Here is a 13,172-nt window from a genome sequence, read left to right as displayed (position 1 = left end):
CCCCCCCAGTAACGTCAATGCAAAATCCCGTCCCATAGGCTTTATTGAAAAAACTCCCCTCCCCCCGTAACGTCAATATAAAATCCCGTCCCATAGGCTTCACTGAAAAAAAATCCCCCCTAGTGACTTCAAAGCAAAATCACATCCCATTGACTGCAATGCAAAATCGTGCCCCATAGACTTCCATGCAAAAACACCCCCTAGTGCAGTGATGGCGAACCTTGGCACCCCAGATGTTTTGGAACTACATTTCCCATGATGCTCATGCACTCTGCAGTGTAGTTGAGCATCATAGGAAATGTAGTTTCAAAAACATCTGGGGTGCCAAGGTTCGCCATCACTGCCCTAGTGACTTCAATGCAAAAACACATCCCATAGACTTCAATGCAAACATTTCCCCCCCCAATAACGTCAATGCAAAATCCTGTCCCATAGACTTCAGTGCAAAAACGCCCCCCTAGGGACCTTAATGCAAAATCGCATCCTATAGACTTCAGTGCAAAAATGCATCCCATAGAAAAACTCCCCCCTAGTGCCTTCAATGTAAAATCATGTCCTATAGACTTCAATGCAAAAAAAGCAACCTAGTGACTTCAATCCAAAAATACGTCCTATAGACTTTAATACAAAAACACCACCTAGTAACGTCAATGCAAAGTCGCATCCCATAGACTTCAATGCAAAAACGCCCCCTAGTGACCTCAATGCAAAAACACATCCCATTGACTGCAATGCAAAATCGCATATGTTTCGGTTCCAGTTTTCGGCCAAGTGCGTCCTGAACTTTCCGTTTCAGCACCGGAATTTTCATTTCGGTGCACCGCTAATCATAACGCACATCACTGCACATTGACGTGCTTCATAATGCGTTTACATGCGGTATAATGCGTGAAGACACAACTCGTGTGCTGAGCCGCCTTTTTGATGCCTTACGATTGATTTACAAAATTGCAAAGACCTGAGTCCCGCCAATAGGAAACGGAACTGTTCCTAAAAAAAATGCCATCAAACCACAGGACTGGAAGAAGCCGACAGCCAGAAGAATCCAGAACTCGTCCAACGTGATAATGGTGGGATAATCAGCAATATCAAAATTTTAAAAAGAAAAAGGATGCTCCATATGGTGCTGGTCAACCAGATATGGTTTATTGGGCATAATAAAACTTGCAACGGTTTACAAGATAGACAATTAAAAGTGATCACAAAATCGATAAAACATATATAAAAGCAATGCGAGAGGCAAAAAATGAGCAGACCCGACGCGTTTAGACGCAAATGGTCTGTAATGGTTGTACAGACCATTTGTGTCGAAACGCGCTCCTGCCTTCCCTGAAACATGTAGCCACACCCCCTCCACTTTCTGTCCTCATCACCCAGCTGAGAGAGGTGCTGCTTGGGGGCCGCAGCCATCTTGCTGCTTCTAGAAGTTGATTATGTTCCAGCTGGACTTCAAGAACTCTGCTTCAACTAACCACATGCCGGCGGAACTCTGCAGCCTCACGGGGATCCTATGGAGGTCTACTGTATATACTCGAGTATAAGCCGAGATTTTCAGCCTCTTTTTTGAGGCTGAAAGTGCCCCCCTCGGCTTATACTCGAGTCATCGCCGTCTGCCTGCCCGATCAGCGTGTCGAGCAGACAGACGGCAGCCATTCTACTATTCAAAAGCCACGCCTCCCTGTCTGTGATAGGCGGAACACTCAATTTCCCAGCAGTCAGTGTTTCCGCCTATCACGGACATCCGCTCATCCTCATACTACGGACGAGGATGAGAGGATGTCCGTGATAGGCGGAACACAGACTGCTGGGAAATTGAGTGTTCCGCCTATCACAGACGGAGGCGCGGCTTTTGAACAGTGGAATGGCCGCCGAGGCGCCGACGCCGTCTGTCAGACGAGAAGAGCGGCGATCCTGGCATGGCAGAAGCACACAGGCTCGGGACGCAGGCGGGACGCAGGCTCGGGACACAGGTAGGCTGGACACACAAGGCTGCACACACAGGGATGGACGGACACACAGGGATGGATGGACACACAGGGATGGACACACAGGGCTGGACACACAGGGCTGGACACACAGGGCTGGACACACAGGGATGGACGGACACACAGGGATGGATGGACACACAGGGCTGGACACACAGGGATGGACGGAAACACAGGGATGGACGGACACACAGGGATGGACGGACACACAGGGCTGGACACACAGGGATGGACACACAGGGATGGACACACAGGGATGGACACACAGGGATGGACGGACACACAGGGATGGACAGACACACAGGGCTGGACACACAGGGCTGGACACACAGGGCTGGACACACAGGGATGGACGGACACACAGGGATGGATGGACACACAGGGATGGATGGACACACAGGGATGGACACACAGGGCTGGACACACAGAGATGGACGGAAACACAGGGATGGACGGACACACAGGGATGGACGGACACACAGGGATGGACACACAGGGCTGGACACACAGGGATGGACACACAGGGATGGACACACAGGGATGGACGGACACACAGGGATGGACGGACACACAGGGATGGATGGACACACAGGGATGGACACACAGGGATGGACGGACACACAGGGATGGACACACAGGGATGGACGGACACACAGGGATGGACGGACACACAGGGATGGACGGACACACAGGGATGGACAGGCATGTCTCACCCTCGGCTTATACACGAGTCAATAAGTTTCCCAGTTTTTTTGTGGTAAATTGGGGGCCTCGGCTTATATTCGGGTCGGCCTATACTCGAGTATATACGGTATATGGGTTTATGACAAGCCTTGATCCACCTTTTAACTACTGAGTGCATTTTTATTGTTTTTTTTTTATATGGTAGTACGCATGTTACCTATCTACTGGAATGCCCCTGCGGACTCCAGTATGTAGGATGTATAACAAAGAGAATTAAGGGTAAGACTTTTGATTTTATTTTATTTTATTTTTTTGAAAAGGATATCATACCTTTTGTATGAGGGGCAGCCCGGCGGATGTAGTTTTTGGTTCAATAATTAGCTCATAGAGCGTGGGTTTATTATAATATTTATAATGGTGACAAAGTTCATTGTTTGACAAACAAAGATTATTTTGATCTTGTGAATGTTGCAAGAAGAGATATTAGATCACATGATAAAGGAGAAGGGAAGGTTTGCTTGAAGGTGGACTTGCACTTTGTATTGTGATGTAACTGTACAGCAACCAGAGGGGAGGAGCTCACAGATCGATCGGATGTTATCGAGTAGCACAGTTGCAAGGAAAGTAACAATGCAGCTGATACCTTTTAATGTGCTTAATGGCCCATACACACGATCCGAATATCGTACGAGAACGGTCGTCCGAGGAAGGATTTATAATTTTCGGTATCGCGTATTCACTACTTTTGACAGCCGATCACGACTGTTCATCCAATCTTATTCGATCGGGCATGCACGGAAAATTTTCCTCGTACGATTTCAGATCATACGATTTTCAGTTAGTCAGTATAGCTGTCGTCCAAAAATTCAATACAAATACATTACAACACATGACATCACTTCCGATTTTTTTATCCTATCGTACGAGAATTTTTCGTGACTTTATTTAGCGATTCAATTTCTACTTGTGACTATTAACCGAAAACAGTTGTGCGATCGGTCGGACGATATTCGGATCGTGTGCACAGGGGCATTACTCAATATGTTCTGAGATACAAGTCTTTGAAAAAACACTATGCCTAGGTTCACAACAATACGGCGTGGGAAACGATTCATGCAAGTTTCCCGCAACGCATTTAAATCGCCCTGCCCTTCCGGGTGTCAGTACAATCTTAAAGTGATACTAAAGGTTATTTTTTTTTCTCTTTTATTTCTTTCTTTTAAATAACAAACATGTTATACTTACCTGCTCTGTGTAACAGTTTTGCACAGAGCATCCTCGATCGTCCTCTTCTCAGGTCCCCCCACCTGTGATCCCGGCCCCTCCCTCCAGCCTAGTTCCCCCATAGAAAGCAGCTTGTTCTGGGGGCACCAGAGCTGGCTTGCGCGTGTCCAGTCACACACACACACAGGGAGTGTGGCTCGGCCCCGCCCTGGTTTCTTATTGGCTCACTGGCTGCCAATGAGGAGGGAGGAACCCAGGAGAGTAGAGGCTCTCATGCACATAGCTGGATCGCGTTGGGTCTCGGATAAATATGGGGGGGGGGGGGGCTGCTGCACAGGGAAGGTTTTTTGCCTTGATCCTTTACAAGTAATGTCAATGCAAAGTCGCATCCCATAGACTTCATTGCAAAAACACCCCCTAGTGACCTCAATGCAAAATTGCGTCCCATAGACTTCAATGCAAAAAGGCCCCCCTAGTGACTTCAATGCAAAAACACGTCCCATAGACTTCAGTGCAAAAAGGCCCCCTAGTGACTTCAATGCATAAACACGTTCCATAGACTTCAATGCAAAAATCCCCCCTCCCCAGTAATGTCAATGCAAAATCCTGTCCCATAGACTTCAGTGAAAAAACTCCCCCTAGTGACTGCAATGCAAAAACACGTCCCATAGACTTCAATGCAAAAATTTCCCCCCAGTAACATCAATGCAAAATCCCATTCCATAGGCTTTACTGAAAAAACTCCCCCCCCCCCCCCCCACCCTGTAACGTCAATGCAAAATCCCGTCCCATAGGCTTCACTGAAAAAACTCCCCCCTAGTGACTTCAAAGCAAAATCGCATCCCATTGACTGCAATGCAAAATCGTGCCCCATAGACTTCCATGCAAAAACGCCCCCTAGTGACTTCAATGCAAAAACACATCCCATAGACTTCAATGCAAACATTTCCCCCCCAATAACGTCAATGCAAAATCGTGTCCCATAGACTTCAGTGCAAAAACGCCCCCTAGGGACCTTAATGCAAAATCGCATCCTATAGACTTCAGTGCAAAAATGCATCCCATAGAAAAACTCCCCCCTAGTGACTTCAATGTAAAATCATGTCCTATAGACTTCAATGCAAAAAAGCAACCTAGTGACTTCAATGCAAAAACGCGTCCTATAGACTTTAATACAAAAACGCCCCCTAGTAACGTCAATGCAAAGTCGCATCCCATAGACTTCAATGCAGAAACTCCCCCTAGGAACCTTAATGCAAAATCGCACTCCATAGACTTCAATGCAAAAACGCCCCCTAGTGACCTCAATGCAAAAACACGTCTCATTGACTGCAATGCAAAATCGCGTATTGTTTCGGTTCCAGTTTTCGGCCAAGTGCGTCCTGAATTTTCAGTTTCAGCGCCGGAATTTTCATTTCGGTTCACCGCTAATCATAACGCACATCACTGCACATTGACGTGCTTCATAATGCGTTTACATGCGGTATAATGCGCGAAGACACAACTCGTGTGCTGAGCCGCCTTTTTGATGCCTTTCGAGTCCCGCCAAAAGGAAACTGAACTGTTCCTGAAAAATGCCATCAAACTGGCTGCCTCTGGCATGAAGACTTTCCAAGACACTCTGGACTGGCACACTCGTTCCAGATCAGTACCTCAAAGTCAATGGATCGGCCTGACTGCCACAGAATTAGTATTTTCCATAAGGAATTGTCAACGTGCTCAGGATTTAGGCTTAAATCACTTCCATGGAACAAGCATGCACCCAGTGAAGTCTCCTTAAGCTGGGGATCCATGGGTTTGTTTTTTTTTTGGTTCAACCAGCGGGTTAAATGCCAGATTAACTGCTTTATAAATTTGCCCCAAATGGTGATTTATTTGGTCTTTGGTTGCAATGCGAAAATGTCACCAGCAGATGGCAGCATTGGCTATGAATTCAGTTTTCCAGGCACACACCTTTTCAGCCTTTACAGAAAACTTAATATTTTTAGTTTTAGGTGGAGGGCCAGTCCTCAGTCTACAAGTAATAAAATATAAAACTCCTTAATCCTGGTCCTGATTTTATATGAGGAGAGCGGAATATTCGGATGTCTTTTATATTGTCGCTTTTCTGTCCTTTTGTAATAGAACACGGAGCCGCGTGACACATAAAACCCGTTTATGCAGAACATACAACTCAAAAGATGGCATTAAAAATGCAATTAATTGGCAGCTTCAGTTTTATCAACTTTTTAATATTTTAGGCCCATGCAGCCAATATTGCATCTCAATAGGATTACACACAATGGGGGAGGGGATCAGTACCAAATGATACAAATAAATAAATACATACATGGTGTGACATCACATACATAACTGTAAATGAAAGTAATACTGTTTAAAGCCCAGCTCCAGGTTTTTTCCCCCACCCTATTCAGAAAAAAAAATAAAAAATATATATAAAAAAGAAAAAAGCATCTAAGGCTGTAATCCACAGCTGTCCTGGGCAATACTTATTTTCTGCCACCGGATGTCCTCAGTCTTCCAGATCAGATGTGGCCCCCCGGGGGTCACTTATACCGAAGGACTGAGAGCAATACAGTGAGTACAGGAGAGTCATGGCCCCTCCCCCGAGGGGTTCTCACCACAGGGCACTTCCTTCACAGTGTATTGATGCCGAGAGAAGCGCTGACATGATGACGTCACCGCAGCACTCTGTATCTGGAGTGGTGCCCACCGCTGGTATTGGAAAGAGAAAAAGGATCCAGTGCGTCATGTGACCAGCCAATCAGCTTTTGGTAAAAGATACGTATATTGGAAAAACAACATAACATTCAGAGGAGGGGACAGCGAGGAAGAAGAAGGGGTGTTATACAGATGATGGGGGGCTGAGCCTGGAGTTGGGCTTTGATTTAGCAGCATTCACATTAACAGTACATAACCGAGCCTCTTTTTTAGATTTGGTGTTTACATGTTTAAAACATTTTTTTTTGCTAGAAAATTACTTCTAACCTGCAAACATTATATTTTGTTTTTTTTTGTTTATAACACCCTAGCCACTTGCTTACTGGGCACTTAAACACCATTCTGCCCAGACCAATTTTCTGCTTTCGGTGCTCTCACAATTTGAATGACAATTACTCAGTCATGCAACACTGTACCCAAATGAATTTTGTGTCCTTTTTTTCCCACAAATAGAGCTTTCTTTTGGTGGTATTTGATCACCTCTGGGGTTTTTATTTTTTGCGCTATAAATGAAAAAAGACCGAAAATATTGAAAAAAAACGCATATTTCTTTGTTTCTGTGACAGAATTATGCAAATTATTAATTTTTCTTCATAAATTTTGGTCACAATTTATACTGCTACATATCTTTGGTAAAAATAACCCAAATTAGTGGATATTATTTGGTCTTTGTGAAAGTTAGAGCGTCTACAAGCTGTGGTGCGAATCGCACAAAATTGATCACACCTGATGTACTGGTGGACTATCTCGCTTCTTGTGACCCGAACAAGCCAGGAAAGTACAAATACCCCCCAAATGACCCCTTTTTGGAAAGTAGACATTCCAAGGTATTTAGTAAGAGGCGTAGTGAGCTTTTTGATGTTGTCATTTTTTTCCCACAATTCTTTGCAAAATTAAGATTTTTCATTTTTTTTTTTTTTCTCCACAAAATTGTCATTGTAATAGGTTATTTCTCTCACGTGGCATGTGTATACCACAAATGACACCCCCCAAAAAATTCTGCTACTCCTCCTGAGTATTACAATACCACATGTGTGTGACTTTTTCACAGCCTGGCCACATAGAGAGGCCCAACATGCAGGGAGCGCCATCACGTGTTCTAGGAGCATAAATTACACATCTAACTTGTTGACTATTTATTACACTTTTGAAGCACCAGGACAATGACACGTGACACTGATGACAGATGGCACTGATACGTGGCAATGATGACACTTATACGTGGCACTGATGACAGGTGGCACTGATGACAGATGGCACTAATATATGGCACTGATGACGCGTGGCACTTATACGTGGCACTGATGACACGTGGTACTAATACGTGGCACTGAAGACACGTGGCACTAATATGTGCCACCGATGACAGATGGCACTAATACGTGGCACTAATATGTGCCACCGATGACAGATGGCACTAATACATGACACCGATGACGCGTGACACTGATGACAGATGGCACTGATAAGTGGCATTGATGACACGTGACACTGACAACAGATGGCACGTGACACTGACAGGTGGCACTGATGACAAATGGCACTGATACGTGGCACTGATGACAGATGGCACTATGTGGCACTGACGACACGTGGCACTGACGACACGTGGCACTGACACGTGGCACTGGGGGCAGGTGGCACTGGGGGCAGGTAGCACTGGGGGCAGGTAGCACTGGGGGCAGGTAGCACTGGGGTGGATGGCACTGGGGGCAGGTAGCACTGGGGTGGATGGCACTGAGGGCAGGTAGCACTGGGGTGGATGGCACTGGGGGCAGGTAGCACTGGGGGCAGGTAGCACTGGGGCGGATGGCACTGGGGGCAGGTATCACTGGGGTGGATGGCACTGGGGCAGATGGCACTGGGGCAGATGGCACTGGGGCAGATGGCACTGCTGGGGGCGGATGGCACTGCTAGGGGAGGATGGCACTTTATTTTATTTTTTTACTTTTTTTTTTTTCACAGGCAGAACGGCTGCCGCTGCAGCCGTTCATCTCTCCCCTCTCGCACTGTCTGTGCGAGGAAGGAGAGCGGCGCTGAGAGATGATCTCATATGTTTACATATGAGATCATCTCCCATTGGACACGCCGATCACGCTGTAAACGGCCGCTGTGATTGGCCGTTTACAGCGATCTGTGTTTGCCTGTCCCCGGGGGACACGGCGAACACAGAACTTCCGCGATGCGCGCCCGCGGCGGCGCGCATTGCGGAAGTAAACATCAGGCCGTCCAGGGACGACCGCCCGGACGAATGCGCCTGCTCTACGGCCGTCATTCGGCTATAGGGCGGGCGCGAGGAGGTTAAAGAATAAAATGGCGGTCATTGCAATACTTTTTTTCACACCATATTTGCGCAGCAGTCTTAAAAGCGCAGTTTATTTTTGGAAAAAAATCACTTTTTTGAATAAAAAAATAAGACAACAGTAAAATGAACCCAATTTTTTTTTATATTGTGAAAGATAATGTTACACCAAGTAAATTGATACCCAACATGTCACGCTTCAAAATTGTGCCCCCGTTCGTGGAATGGCGTTGAACTTTTACCCTCAAAAATCTCCATAAGCGACATTTAAAAAAAATTCTACAGGTTGCATGTTTTGCGTTACAGAGGAGGTCTAGGGCTAGAATTATTGCTCTCGCTCTACCGATCGCGGCGATATCTCACATGTGTGGTTTGACTACCATTTTCATATGCGGGCGCTACTCATATATGCGTTCTCTTCTGCACGCGAGCTCGCCGGGACGGGGTATTTTAAAAAAAAAAAATTCTTATTTATTTTAATTTATTTTATTTATTTTTACACTGTTTAAAAAAAAATGGATCACTTTTATTCCTATTACAAGGAATGTAAAAAATCCCTTGTAATAGAAAAAAGCATGACAGGTCCTCTTAAATATGAGATCTGGGGGGTCAAAAAGTCCTCAGATCTCATATTTGGACATAAATGCAATAAAAAAAAAAAAAATGACATTGAAAAAAATGTCAGACAAAGTTGTTGGAATATCCGATCGTTTGTAAAGTGATGACGTTATTTCGTTACGACGGGACTACGTTCAGGCTAGTAGCCAATAGCTTTGGTCTAGGAATTTGATCTGAGCATGCGTGGCACTTTGTCCGATCGGAATTCTCTACACACAATCGGACAAAGTCCAATCGGATCATGTTGTCGGAAAGTTTGATAGCCCAAAAATTTGTTCGTCGGATATTCCGATGGAAACAGTCCGATGGAGCCCACACACAGTCGGATTATCCGACAACGCGGTCCGATCGGACATTTTCGTCGGAATGTCCGACCGCGTGTACAAGGGCTAAGAGGAACCAGCACTAGGACAGCAGTCAAGAAGGCTCCCCCATGGCGGACACAGGTGGCCAGGGCAGGACTTACCATTGGGCTTGACTGGGCTCAAGCCCATGGGCCTGGGTCAAATAGGGGGGCCCCGCTGAGATACATAGCCGATTGTACTCGGCTCCGCTCACAGTCACGCCCAGTCCCGCCCTATGATGGACATAACACAGGGACTGGGCGTGAACGTGAGCCAAGCCGATTACACTCAGATACTCTCTGCTCGGGACTGCGACGGGCCCCGAGAGCCGCCAAGAGGATCTGAGAGCCGTCGAGATGCGCCATTTTTAAACTTCAAGACTGCAATGACAAGGCTACACTGACAAGGCTGCAATGACACTGACAAGGCTGCAATGACAAGGCTACACTGACAAGGCTGCAATGACACTAACAAGGCTGCAATGACAAGGCTACACTGACAAGGCTGCAATGACACTGACAAGGCTGCAATGACAAGGCTACACTGACAAGGCTGCAATGACACTAACAAGGCTGCAATGACAAGGCTACACTGACAAGGCTGCAATGACACTAACAAGGCTGCAATGACAAGGCTACACTGACAAGGCTGCAATGACACTGACAAGGCTGCAATGACACTGACAAGGCTGCAATGACAAGGCTACACTGACAAGGCTGCAATGACAAGGCTACACTGACAAGGCTGCAATGACACTGACAAGGCTGCAATGACACTGACAAGGCTGCAATGACAAGGCTACACTGACAAGGCTGCAATGACACTGACAAGGCTGCAATGACACTGACAAGGCTGCAATGACAAGGCTACACTGACAAGGCTGCAATGACACTGACAAGGCTGCAATGACAAGGCTACACTGACAAGGCTGCAATGACACTGACAAGGCTGCAATGACAAGGCTACACTGACAAGGCTGCAATGACACTGACAAGGCTGCAATGACAAGGCTACACTGACAAGGCTGCAATGACAAGGCTACACTGACAAGGCTGCAATGACACTGACAAGGCTGCATTGATGGGCATTTAAATGTAAGTTTTTTTCCTTAAACTTCCCTCCTAAAAGTGTTTTTCCTTACATCCCCTCCTAAACTTTGGGTGTGCGTTATTAGTGATGGCCGAACGGTTCGCCCGGCGGTCGTTTCGCGGCGAATTTCCGACATTCGCGGTCCGCACGTTCGAACGCCTTTTTCCGTCGTTCGCCGCGGCGGACTTACGTGTTTAATGTATACAAGAACTTTAACCTTTGGTGACACGTTTATCATGTGATACAGGACAGCCAATTGAGACATGACAGCACATGGACACTTGTACATTCCCCCTAACCTATAAATACACCCGATCCGGTGGCCATTTTACATTCTTTCTTCTGTTACGATAGGGACAGGTTCCTGTGTGGAGTAGGGAGAGATAAACCACTAGCTATTTGGTACACAAAAGTTCTTTTCAGGACTGGTATAGGTGTTAGGTGTTGATAGGTTTGCTGTGCTGCTGATTCTTGCAGCAGCCTGAGTGTCTTTTGTTAGTTTAGAGAAAGGGAAAGGACGGTGTATGCTACAGGGACAGCCAGATTAGTCTTTCATCATCATCATCATCATCATCATCATTAGCTGTTACTATCAAGGTCCACAAAAGAGCTGTTCCAGTAACCACTAATCGTTCTCTTTTTTTGCCAATTTGTATAGGGACAGGAAGGAAGCAGTGTTGTCAGGCAGTGAGGGTAATTTTAAAGACTTGCTGTTATTATTAGTTCCACAAAGGTTCTTTTCAGGACTGGTATCAGTGGTACAGTAATAGGCTTGTACATGTATAATATTCTTTCTTCCAAATATAGAAAGGATATTATACTTGACTGCTGCCCTTCTGCTGCAGTCTGCTAAACATTCACAACTCACTTGTTCCACAAAAGTTCTTATAAGGACTGGTAACTTGGTATAGGGTGCTACGGTACATAGGCTTGAGTGCGGTACAGTCTGCTGTTCTGTAAGGACCGCTATCGGTCCACAATAGATAGGGTTGACGTGCACCACTGCTGACCGCTGCCCTATACTGCAGCAGTCCTTCAGCGGTATAGGGACTGACGTACAGTCTGCTAAACACTAATACACAACCTGCTTGGTCCACAAAAGTTCTTATAAGGACTGGTAACTTGGTATAGGGTGCTACGGTACATAGGCTTGAGTGCGGTACAGTCTGCTGTTCTGTAAGGACCGCTATCGGTCCACAATAGATAGGGTTGACGTGCACCACTGCTGACCGCTGCCCTATACTGCAGCAGTCCTTCAGCGGTATAGGGACTGACGTACAGTCTGCTAAACACTAATACACAACCTGCTTGGTCCACAAAAGTTCTTATAAGGACTGGTAACTTGGTATAGGGTGCTACGGTACATAGGCTTGAGTGCGGTACAGTCTGCTGTTCTGTAAGGACCGCTATAGGTCCACAATAGATAGGGTTGACGTGCACCACTGCTGACCGCTCACCTATACTGCAGCAGTCCTTCAGCGGTATAGGGACTGACGTACAGTCTGCTAATCACTAACACACAACCTGCTTGTTCCACAAAAGTTCTTATAAGGACTGGTAACTTGGTATAGGGTGCTACGGTACATAGGCTTGAGTGCGGTACAGTCTGCTGTTCTGTAAGGACCGCTATCGGTCCACAATAGATAGGGTTGACGTGCACCACTGCTGACCGCTGCCCTATACTGCAGCAGTCCTTCAGCGGTATAGGGACTGACGTACAGTCTGCTAATCACTAACACACAACCTGCTTGTTCCACAAAAGTTCTTATAAGGACTGGTAACTTGGTATAGGGTGCTACGGTACATAGGCTTGAGTGCGGTACAGTCTGCTGTTCTGTAAGGACCGCTATCGGTCCACAATAGATAGGGTTGACGTGCACCACTGCTGACCGCTGCCCTATACTGCAGCAGTCCTTCAGCGGTATAGGGACTGACGTACAGTCTGCTAAACACTAATACACAACCTGCTTGGTCCACAAAAGTTCTTATAAGGACTGGTAACTTGGTATAGGGTGCTACGGTACATAGGCTTGAGTGCGGTACAGTCTGCTGTTCTGTAAGGACCGCTATAGGTCCACAATAGATAGGGTTGACGTGCACCACTGCTGACCGCTCACCTATACTGCAGCAGTCCTTCAGCGGTATAGGGACTGACGTACAGTCTGCTAATCACTAACACACAACCTGCTTGTTCCACAAAAGTTC

Source organism: Lithobates pipiens, unplaced genomic scaffold (assembly GCF_037356315.1).
Source record: "Lithobates pipiens isolate NorthernLeopardFrog02 unplaced genomic scaffold, aLitPip1_a1.2 Scaffold_28, whole genome shotgun sequence".
Lineage (NCBI taxonomy): Eukaryota > Metazoa > Chordata > Amphibia > Anura > Ranidae > Lithobates > Lithobates pipiens.
The sequence above is the reverse complement of the archived record's forward strand: the minus strand, read 5'-3'. Positions refer to the sequence as shown.